General features: G+C 39.7%; 1 protein-coding gene across 2 annotated transcripts in view; it reads right to left on the reverse strand.

The window, feature by feature from the left end:
* Positions 1–12,248, reverse strand: part of DGKB (diacylglycerol kinase beta) — a 705,227-nt gene that overhangs the window by 385,500 nt on the left and 307,479 nt on the right. The window lies entirely within an intron of this gene.

Consider the following 12,248-nt stretch of genomic DNA (forward strand, 5'->3'; position numbering starts at 1 on the left):
TTCCTTTTCTGGGGGAGCAGTTTTGTTTTGGGCAGAAGAATAGTAAGGCATGGGACTCTGGCATCTCCCCCTGCAGGGGTAATCCAAAGATTAAGGATAGCCTAGAGTTCCCTAGAGTTTAGCATGAGGGATGGTATTAGAGCCCCCTGTCTCTTGCTATCCTGTAGTCACACCTCCAAAAAAACCATTGAGTAGTAAAGGCTTCTGCTGAATAGAGGTTGCTGACTGCCTGCAGTGGTCACATGACAGAACAATTTAATATGGGAACTGAAAGTCACAACCCCAATATCGAAGGCGCCGGTCTGGGACGAGAATATATATATGTGTGGGGGGGGTTAATTTTATGTTGGGCACTTTAGCAGTTAAGTAAGGGTTGTCCAGTAGTGGACAACCCCTTTAAGGACAGCCAATATTTTTTTTTTTTTTTTTTAAAAATCCAATGTTATTCTTAGTGGCACCCGCCATTCATTTTGATCCCTGTTTCCTATAATGATGAGTATTTTTAGCTGTGAAGTGCAAAGAATCAACAGGAGTTGAAACAACGTTATATTTCAGTGTGATTAGAAAGGGCACATTTGCATCGCACAGAGACAGACGATTTGTGGCGAGGGCCTGCAGCGCTTCACACTTGTCTGGAGCCTACTGAGGATACGAGGAAAATACCAAAGGAACGGGGCACCTGTTGGAAAGGGCACCGGGACCGTGCATTAAATTCAAAGATTTGGCACTGTTTCATAGCATATTATACGAGCTACTGGCAATCTCAGCCGATTGTAACCCCAATGGGACTATCAACATCTATAGATTAAACAATCCTTTCATTGGGATATAGGGAAGAAACTTCTTCAATTATCAAGTGGGTGATGACCCGCAAGAAATCTTTCACCGTACACCATCTACAAGTGCAACTCACTAAAATAGAATCAGTAATTCACTACAAAAAGGAAAACGCTTATATTATCTCAGAAAATGAGAATAATTACCACAAAACACCTGTAAAGGCTTCCTAAGTGTTTAAAATGGTCCCTTAGTCTGGTTCAGTAGGCTACCCAATCATGGGGAAGACTGCTGAATTGACAGATGTCCAGAAGTCAGTCATTGACACACTCCACAAGGAGGGAAGCCACAAAAGGTCATTGCTAGAGAAGCTGGCAGCGCAGCTGTCTACCAGGTCATTTTACAGCACTTCATGCTTCCTTCTGCCGACAAGCTTGTTGGAGATGGAAATGTCATTTTCCAGCAGGACTTGGCCCCTATCCACACTGCCAAAAGTACCAATACCTGGTTTACTAACCACAGTATCACTGTGCTTGATTGGCAGCAAACTCACCTGACCTAAACCCCATAGAGAATCTATGAGAGACACCAGAGCCAACAATGTAAACAAGCTGAAGGCGGCTATCAAAGCAACCTGGACTTCCAGAACACCTCAGCAGTGCCACAGGTTGATCGCCTCCATGCCACATTCCCGCATTGATGCAGTAATTCATGCAAAAGGAGTCGCAACCAAGTATTGAGGCATTTACTATACAGACTTTTCAGTGGGCGCCAACATTTATGAGTGTAACATCATTTCTTCAGTTGGTCTTATTTAATATTCTAATTTTCTGAGATAATGGCTAATGGGTTTTCATTGGCTGGAAGCCATAATCATCAACATTAACAGAAATAAACACTTGAAATAGATCCCTCTGTGTGTAATGACGCTATATAATATATAGGAATAGATCCCTCTGTGTGTAATGACGCTATATAATATATAGGAATAGATCCCTCTGTATGTAATGACTCTATATAATATATAGGAATAGATCCCTCTGTGTGTACTGACTCTATATAATATATAGGAATAGATCCCTCTGTGTGTACTGACTCTATATAATATATAGGAATAGATCCCTCTGTGTGTAATGACTCTATATAATATATAGGGATAGATCCCTCTGTGTGTAATGACTCTATATAATATATAGGAATAGATCCCTATGTGTGTACTGACTCTATATAATATATAGGAATAGATCCCTCTGTGTGTAATGACTCTATATAATATATAGGGATAGATCCCTCTGTGTGTAATGACTCTATATAATATATAGGAATAGATCCCTCTGTGTGTAATGACTTTATATATTATATAGGAATAGATTCCTCTGTGTGTAATGACTCTATATAATATATAGGAATAGATCCCTCTGTGTGTACTGACTCTATATAATATATAGGAATAGATCCCTCTGTGTGTAATGACTCTATATAATATATAGGGATAGATCCCTCTGTGTGTAATGACTCTATATAATATATAGGGATGGATCCCTCTGTGTGAAATGACTATATAATATATAGGAATAGATCCATATGTGTGTAATGACTCTATATAATATATAGGAATAGATCCCTCTGTGTGTAATGACTCTATATCATATATAGGAATAGATCCCTCTGTGTGTAATGACTATATAATATATAGGAATAGATCCCTCTGTGTGTAATGACTCTATATAATATATAGGAATAGATCCCTCTGTGTGTAATGACTCTATATAATATATAGGAATAGATCCCTCTGTGTGTAATGACTTTATATATTATATAGGAATAGATCCCTCTGTGTGTAATGACTCTATATAATATATAGGAATAGATCCATATGTGTGTAATGACTCTATATAATATATAGGAATAGATCCCTCTGTGTGTAAATACTTTATATATTATATAGGAATAGATCCCTCTGTGTGTAATGACTTTATATATTATATAGGAATAGATCCCTCTGTGTGTAATGACTATATAATATATAGGAATGGATTCTTCTGTGTGTAATGACTCGATATAATATATAGGAATAGATCCCTCTGTGTGTAATGACTCTATATAATATATAGGAATAGATCCCTCTGTGTGTAATGACTATATATAATATATAGGAATAGACCCCTCTGTGTGTAATGACTCTATATAATATAAAGGAATAGATCCCTCTGTGTGTAATGACTCTATATAATATATAGGAATAGATCCCTCTGTGTGTAATGACTATATAATATATAGGAATAGATCCCTCTGTGTGTAATGACTCTATATAATATATAGGGATAGATCCCTCTGTGTGTAATGACTCTATGTAATATATGCGTTTCAATAATTACTGAAATAAATTAACTTTTTAATTATATTCTAATTTATTGACATGCACTTGTAAGTGCTGATATTTGTCTTGTCAATAATGTGTATTTTTTCAGTGGTTCCAGATGGCGCTACTTTATGCCAATGCACTGCCAGTAGAGACTGAACTTTTAGCTCATTTTCATATGACATGTTACAGTTGTATTATATTTCACTGTCATTCAGTACAAGTGCTTATGTAATATATATGAGCTCTTACTTATAATAATAATAATAATAATAATAATATTTTATTGTTTTTATTGTTTTTATTTTTTAATTAAAGACTATGGTTTGGTAAAAATGCAAACGTTTAAAGGGAATCTGTCAGCAGGTTTTTGATACCTCATCTAAAAGCAGCATAATGTAGGCAAAAAGGCCTTGAATATAACAATATATCACTTAGATTAGTGGCTGCAGATGTTCTAACACAGTGAAAGATTTTAGATTTTGCATGTAGCAGAGCTCTGAGAGCTGCCGCTTGCCGCTACCCACTCCAGGCTGTCATTGTACATTTCCATAGACAGAAGCTGCTAATCACCGAAGGGTGCAGAGTAGGACAAGAACTCACGTGCTGCTGAGACACACTACTGATAATGATAAGAGGCTTAAACTAACATTGCAGGTAAACGTTTTTTTTTCTTATTAAAGACTATGGTTTGGTAAAAATGCAAACATTTAAAGGGAATCTGTCAGTAGGTTTTTGCTACCCCATGTAAGAGCAGTATAATGTAGGCAAAGAGGCCCTGAGTTCAACAACATATCACTTAGATAAGTGGCTGTAGCCATTCTGAAAGAATTTAGATTTTGCATGTAGCAGAGCTCTAAGAGCTGACCCTCCACCAAGGCTAGGCTTTCAGTGCACATTTCCAGAGACAGAAGCTGCTAATCACAGAAGGGGGCGGAGAAAGACTAGAATTCATGTACTGCTGAGACCCACTAATGATAAAGATAAGAGGCTTAAACTAACAATGCAGGTAAACAAAAAAAAAGACTGCGAGATAAAACATGCAGGGCTGAATTTTCTGTTTTAACTCTTGCAGCATGCTGTCTACAGATTACATTGCAGAAGCCTGCTGTCAGAGGTCCTTTAATGAATGGACAGAACACATATTCTCTGATTAATAAGGATTCCTAAATTCTTTCCACTAGGAGTAGTGGAAGCTGTACAGAGAAAGACGCGACAATACGAGGGTAATACTAAGTCGAAAATTTTATAAATGAATGAATCACCGCACCCTCCGCAGTCAGTGGTGTTCCATGGAACAGAGTCTGTGGTGTCTGACATTGGTAGAGACCAGTGATAGGAGCAAACAGGGGTATATAATGTACAGATATTTGCTATTGACGTATCCCAAATAACCCTGCTTAATAAAAAAAATACATATATGATGATCATTGAACGCTGAAAAAGGAATCTTATGGAAATGTTTTCTTTTTAAAAAAAAAATATTATATGCAACAACTTTCTCATATAATAAACTTAAGCTGTAGACATTTTATCTGAATTTTTTTATTATTATTTTTAAATCTCATCGTGTAAAAAAGATGAAAAAAATTGGTAAGAAAAAAAAGTTGTGCCCAAACTAGAGTGGGCAACCAGTTTATCAATTTAACCCCTTCACTCCCGTGCATTTTTCAGGGTTTTTTTTCTATTTTTGTGATTTCCTCCCTTTCTTCCAAGAGCCATAACTTTTTTTATTTTTCCATGAATACAGCTATTTTAGGGCTTGTTGTTGTTTTTTTTTTTGCAGGATGAGGAATGACACTATTCATTTTCCCATATAGTGTATTGGAAAAAAATCCAAGTGTCAAGACAATGTAAAAAAAAAAGTGCAATTCCGCAATGGTTTTTGGGGCTTTTTATTTACTATTTTCACTATATGGAAAAACTGGCCTGGTAATATGAATCTCCAGACCAGTATAAGTACGTAGATACCAAACATGCCTATATTTTTTTTTGGTTTTTTCCTTTTTTAATTTTCGTTTTTTTCCTCGCTTTCTTCCAAGAGCCATACCTTTTTTTTTATTTTTCTGGCAATATTGCCATATGACGGCTTATTTTATTGTGGGACGAGTTGTACTTTTGAATGACACCGTTCATTTTACCATATAGTGTACTGGAAAATGGGGGAAAAAAAAACAAATGTGGAGAAATAGTGAAAAGTGAAATTCCACAATGTTTTTTGTTTTCTTTTTATTCACCGTGTTCACTATATAGTAAAACTGATGTGTCGGTGTGATTCCACAGGACAGTATGAGTTCATAGACACCAAACATGTATAGGTTTATTTTTATTTTAGTGGTGGAAAAAATTCTGAAATTTGTCTAAAAAAAAAAGAATTGCGCTTTTGTCAACATTTCCCGAGACCTGTAGCATTCTCAATTTTTAGCATCTGGGGCTCAGTGATGGATTATTTTTTACGTCTTGAGCTGACGTTTTTAATTATACCATTTTTTTGTGGATGTGATGTTTTGATCTCTAGTTATTGCATTTTAATGCGATGTTGCGGAGACCAAAAAATTTAATTCTGCCGTTTGGAATATTTTTCTCACCATGCCGTGTACCGATCAGATTAATTGATTTTATATTATGACAGATCGGGCGTTTCTGAAATCGGTGATACCAAATATGTGTAATTTTTTTTAATTGTATACTTTTCAAAGGGGTAAAAGGAAGGGCCTATTTGAACTTTTAGTTTGTTTTATTTTTATGTTTTTTGAATTTTTTTTTAACTTTTTTTATTGATTTTACTAGTCCCTCTAGGGGACTTTATGCCTGCACTGTCTGATTATAGTGGTGCTTCAGCATCCCTCTGATCAGCAGAAATGCTGATCTCCTGTGAGTGCCGACACACTTTTTAATGAGATTTAATAGTAACTAAGCTATATTTGTAGGTCACCGCTCGCACCGGCCTTTTAATAGGATTGAGATCAGGGCTTTGTGATGGCCACTCCAAAACATTGACTTTGTTATCCTTAAGCCACTTTGTCACCAGTTTGGCAGTAGCTTTGGGTCATTGTCCATTTGGAAGACCTATTTCCGCCCAAGCTTTAAGTTCCTGGCTGTTGTCTTGAGATGTTGCTTCAGTATTGCTGCATAATCGTCTTTCCTCATGACGCTATCTATTTTGTGACATGCACCAGTCCCTCCTGCAGCAAAACAACCCCACAACATGATGTTGCCGCCCCCGTGTGTCACAGTTGGGATGGTGTTCTTAGGCTTCAAAGCTTCTCCCTTTCTCCTCCAAACGAAACAATGGTCATTATGGCAAAACAGGTACACTTTAATTTCATCAGACCACAGGATGTCTCCAAAAATTAAGGTCTTTGTTCCTGTTGCATTTGCAAACATTAATCTGGCTTTTTAAGTTTCTTTTGGAGTAATGGCTTCATCCTGGCAGAGTGGCCTTTCAGCCCATGTTGATACAGTACACGTTTCACTGTGGATAATGACAGCTTCCACCAGCACCTTCACAAGGTCTTTTGCTTTTTTTCTTGGGTTGATCTGCACATGTCTGACCATATCACATTCATTTCTGGTACACAGAACCCGTCTCCATCCTGAGCGGTATGATGGCTGGACTTTCCCATCTTGTTTGTACTTGCGTATAATTGTTGTACAGATGAACGAGGCACCTTCAGGTGTCTGGAAATTGCACCCAAGGATGAACCAGACTTGTGCAAGTCCACAATTCTCTTCTTGAGATCTTGGCTGATTTCTTTTGACTTTCCCATGATGCTGCACAAAGAAGCCGTGTGATACATGTGTGCATTACAATACATCCACAGGTGTGTGTCTAATTAACTCAGATGTTGCCAATAAACCTATAAGAAGCTGGTTCCAAAGACATGACCTCATCATATGGGCCGTCCCATATTGTTTAACTTTTTTATTACCTTTAACTCTTTTATTTGTTACCCTTTTTCCTCCAAGTGTAACGGTGGTCATTATAACCAAACAGTTCAAATTTAGTTTTGTCAAGTACAGGACATGTCTCCAAACATTAAGGTCTTTGTTCCGATGTCCTTTTGAAAACATTAATCTGTCTTTTTTATGTTTCTTTTGGAGTAATGGCTTCTTTCTGGCAGAGTGGTCTTTCAGCCCATGTTGATACAGTACTCGTTTCACTGTGGATAATGACACAATCTTACCAGCTTCCGCCAGCATCTTCACAAGGTCTTTTGCTTTGGATCTTGGGTTGTGTTTCAGATATGCATTAGATTACATCCACAGGTGTGTCTCTAATTAACTCAGATGTTGCCAACAAACCTATCAGAAGCTTCCAAAGACATGACATCATCATATGGGTGGTCCCATATCATTTAAAGACATAGTATTCTTAGTGTATGTAAACTTTTCACTTTGCAGAAAGTAATAAAAATGTCTTAAAACATTCTCTCTCTTGATATTCTGGCATTTGGCAAATAGAAATGTTTGTGGTTTCTAATTGACCTAAAATGTGAAAGGTTTTATTCTGAGTGAGAAAAACCTGCAGATGTGTCTTTTTAGATCGTGGATGGAAACTTCTGGTTTCAGCTGTATATATAGCAGATGCCCCCACTCATAATATTCTAGTGGGAGATATTCAGTAACTATCGAAGGGTAACATTTGGGTCAAGTGTGGGGTCAATTTTTTCAATTTCAAAAACATCTAAATTAAAATGGAAAATTGTCTGATTTATCCGCCCGTCATCTCCTCAGTGGAAGAGATGAGCATCAATTCCAGGCGTGAAGACTCCATCCTATGGCCTATTTTACAATTGGCTGTTAGAACGGAGCCTTGTCCTGACTTTCTCATAATAAGATGTGAACAAAGACGAGACGTTTCAATATTTCCTTGCTGCAATTTTTTTTTTTTTTTTTAAGCAAAATGTGTTAAGTAAGCTCTAAAAATCCAGGTTGTAATCTGCATAGCGAGACAAAATACATAATGTGAAGATGAAAATATTATTTTTTTTTTTTGGTGTATAATTGGCATTTATCCTATGTCTATTAAGATGAAATCTGGCGATGATGTGAGCTTAGGAATTGGGTCATGGGCTTTGTGTTCCCTTTGAAAAACACTCTCTAGTGTAAATGAGACCTCGGGGTCTCATTTTGCATTTGACACTTTAATATGTTATAAAGGAGGTATTAATATTTCTCGTGCTTTTGCAACATACGAGCCGTACATAGATTGTGGAGAAACTTTTTATCAGCGCAGGTGAGGCGCGCGCAGCCCCTGTCCCTCCCGTAACCTTCATTTTGCATTCTCCTGATTACAGCTGCGCCGTGGACTTTTCCCGTAATAGATGAATTGATGGTAAAGGACTAACGAAGGGATTAAAACATAAAAATGGAGCGCAAACACTGGTAATAATGTGTGATGTAATTGCAATCAAAGTGTAATGACAATTAAAAGAAAAAACACAATTTAAAGGAAAACACTTTTTGTTTGGAAGTTTGTCACATTTCATATCTGAATTCTATATACTACAATCACACGATGTGCGGCCAATCATTTCCTTTCATTGTTTTGCAATGTATTTGAGTTACGGGATTTTTTGTTCTCTGTTCACAGACAAAGCAAAATTAGAAATTCTTTACATTTACTATTAGGCTGAAGTGGGATCATCAATGAGGATGAAGGGCAGCATGGTGGCTCAGTGGTTAGCACTGTATGGTTGCTCAGTGGTTAGCACTTTACGGTGGCTCAGTGGTTAGCACTGTATTGTGTCTCAGTGGTTAGCAGTGTATGGTGGCTCAGTGGTTAGCAGTGTATGGTCGCTCAGTGGTTAGCACTGTACAATGGCTCAGTGGTTAACACTGCATGATGGTGTGCCGCCCCCACGCCTGTAGCAGCCGGGCTGCTCGGATCCGTTGTGTGGCTCGAGGGATCCTCCGGACCCGGGGGTCACGCGGACACGCCAAATGAAAAAGGGGACGTAGTTGTACGGGCTTGGCCGTACTCCGTTCGTGATGCCACCCACAGTGTGTGGTGAAGTGTGGCACCACCGCTGCTGTTGTGGGGTACCCCGAGGAGATGTAATGGCAGCTGGATGTTAACCCTTCCGTGGATAGGGATGGTGGTCCCCGGACCCAGTGACTCAGTGCAGGGGATTGCAATGGCAGCTGTACTCACTATTCGATGCAATAACTCACACAGAGTCCAGTACTTAATCAGAAATTGCCGGTGTCCGTAGGCCTTTGGTACGGGGGAGTTTGGATCCCACACCCGGTACAAGAAGCAGGGCCCTCTCTCTCCTGCACTCCAGCTAAGAGTCACCTTCTCTGTTTCGGACAGGGGAAATCCTCTCTTTGCACTGGGGTCCCGTCCACACTACCGGCGGGCCACTACCCTGCCTCGGTCCACTATGGGTTACCCTGAACCTACGCTCCACTTCAGCTCCAAGAACTCTGCTTTTTCTTTGCTTCACTTCCGCAGCAGCACAGGAGCTACAACCCCTGTCTGCTCTCCTCTCCCTCCTTCCACCGCCTGACTCAACTCCTCCCCTCCTGCTCTTTTAATTACACTGGGGGGAGGGTGCGGCTGCCTCACTGTACCAGTGTGGGATCAGGTGGTACCAAGGAGGTTTAACTCTTTCTGTGACTACCTGGCTGGGCCAGGGTGTCACAATGGCTTAGTGATTAGCAGTTTATGGTGGCTCAGTGGTTAGTATTGCACAGTGGCTCAGTTGTTAGTACTTTATAGTTGTTCAATGGTTAGCACTGTACGATGGCTCATTGGATATCACTGTAACATGGCTCAGTGGTTAGCACTATATGATAGCTCAGTGGTTAGCACTTTACAGAGGCTCAGTGGTTAGCACTGTATTGTGGCTCAGCGGTTAGCAGTGTACGGTGGCTCAGTGGTTAGCACTATATGATGGCTCAGTGGTTAGCAATGTAGGATGGCTAAGTTGTTAGTACTTTATAGTTGCTCAGTGGTTACCACTGTACGATGGCTCAGTGGTTAGCACTTTATGTTTGCTCAGTGCTTAGCACTGTAGGGTAGCTCAGAGGTTAGTTCTGTACAGTAGCTCAGTTGCTAGTACTTTATGGTTACTCAGTGGTTAGCACTGTATGGTGGCTCAGTAGTTAGCTCAGTGGTAAGCACTATATGGTGGTTCAGTGATTAGCACTGTATAGTGGTTCAGTGGTTAGCACTTTATGGTAGCTCAGTGGCTAGCATTGTACGGTGTCTCAATGGTTAGCACTTTATGGTAGCACAGTAGTTAGCTCTGTACAGTGGCTCAGTGGTTAGCATTGTTATTTTGTAGCACTGTAGCATTGTTATTTTGCAGCACTGGGTTCAAATCCCACCAATATCTGCAAGGAATGTATATGTTTTCCCCATGTTTTGTGGGTTTCCTCCAGGTTTGCAGGTAGCAGGCTCCTGTGACATCACACATCTGGCCATTTAGCCTGACACAGAAGGCAAATTTAAGTAGTTGGCATCCACGCTATTTCAAATTAAGGTATTACTATTGGACTCTGATAATGCGAGGCTCCTGCATTATCAGCTATACATTGTCACTGGACTCTACTACATTATCACTCTATGACTCCTGACATACTTAGTTCTGCTATATCCCTCTGCTCTGCTATATTGTCACTCTGTGCCTTCAAAAATATGCACCTCTGCTACAATGCCCATGTGTGATTACAGAAATAGCCAGATATGCTACATAGCTGGGCTCTGCTTTCCTCTGGAGATACTCAGCTCGCTACATTGCTGGACTCTCCTCCATAGTCAGTGCCTTGTAAAATACCCTGTTCTGTTACAATGCCCCATGTGTGCTTCCAGAGATACCCAAGTCTGCTACATAGCTGGGCTCTACTACAGTGTTCCATTGGAAATAGCCAGCTCTGCTACATTGTGGGGTTTCCTACATAACCACTTCAGCTATTTCCCTGTTTTGATTTTTTTGCTGGTTTCTGCTGTATTTGTACATTATACCTCCTGAGATACTCAACCCTAATACAGAAGGAACCCTGCCACATCACAAAAATGAGTCTTCGGATGTACTTTCTGCTACCTCACTGGAATCTGCTACATTTCTTCAGTGAGCTTCCTTATCTACCCTGTCCTGCAGCTTCCATCCAGTATCTACACCCTCGAATTTCCATCCAGACTTCCTCGCTGCACCCATGTCACCCTTTCATGCTACATTCCCGCTGCTCTTCCCAATCAAGGGCTTTGAGGATCCATCTCAAGACCCAGACTCCCATCAATCAACATAACTACACAGGGTATTTAACATTCAAATTGTAAAAGTTAATTTCTCTTTAAAGTTACAGACAATCTGGGTCTGGTTGGTTTGAGCAATCTGGGGGGGGGGGTCCTCAGGACTTGAAACCCTACTGATTAATGTTATAAGCATTAAAAAATATAAATGCTTATTTACCCTTTAAAAAGTAAAAATTCACATAAACAATAAAAAAGGTAATCAAATAATCTTGAAAATTTATTTTTAACTTTTCCATAGATTCTATTTATGTCCTATCTTCCAGTAAATCGGTAGAGATCACAGTTTTGATTTGTTTTTACCATTTTTTAGCCATTTTAGCTTTATTTACATACGGCAGTACATCCATTAGAAAGCCCTGCTCTACAAAGGGATTGGGTGTCATGCACTGGCCGGATCTGCACACGCGGCTTATGTCTGCGGCGTCGGACTCTGTTCACATTGCAGAATTCGACAGGGAACCTGGTCTCTCTTAAGTGCTCAGCTTTGCTGAGCATCTGTTGAGTTGTTCCACTGCCTCCCAGCTGTGCAGGAGTTAATCATTTTTGGATCAGTGTGCAACTCTTCTGAGAGCCGGGTTCCTAATTACCATCCACAGCTGGTGTCTTCCTATTTTAGGCTGGGGAGTGTAGTAAGAGGCCGCTGAATATAGCTTCAGCATAGCTCCAGCGATCCCGGTCTCAGTGGTTATTCTGTCCATGGTGAACTACAGTTGCTTTTCTGCATGGTGTGAACGTTCCCCTCTTGTAAATTTATTCCCTACCAGTGTTGTTATTCCCCTGTAAACATATTGTCTTCCCTTTGTGTGTAAGTACAGTGTGTATGAGGTTTTGTTCTCCCTGATT

This window comes from Anomaloglossus baeobatrachus, chromosome 6 (genome assembly GCF_048569485.1).
Source record: "Anomaloglossus baeobatrachus isolate aAnoBae1 chromosome 6, aAnoBae1.hap1, whole genome shotgun sequence".
NCBI classification, from domain to species: Eukaryota; Metazoa; Chordata; class Amphibia; order Anura; family Aromobatidae; genus Anomaloglossus; species Anomaloglossus baeobatrachus.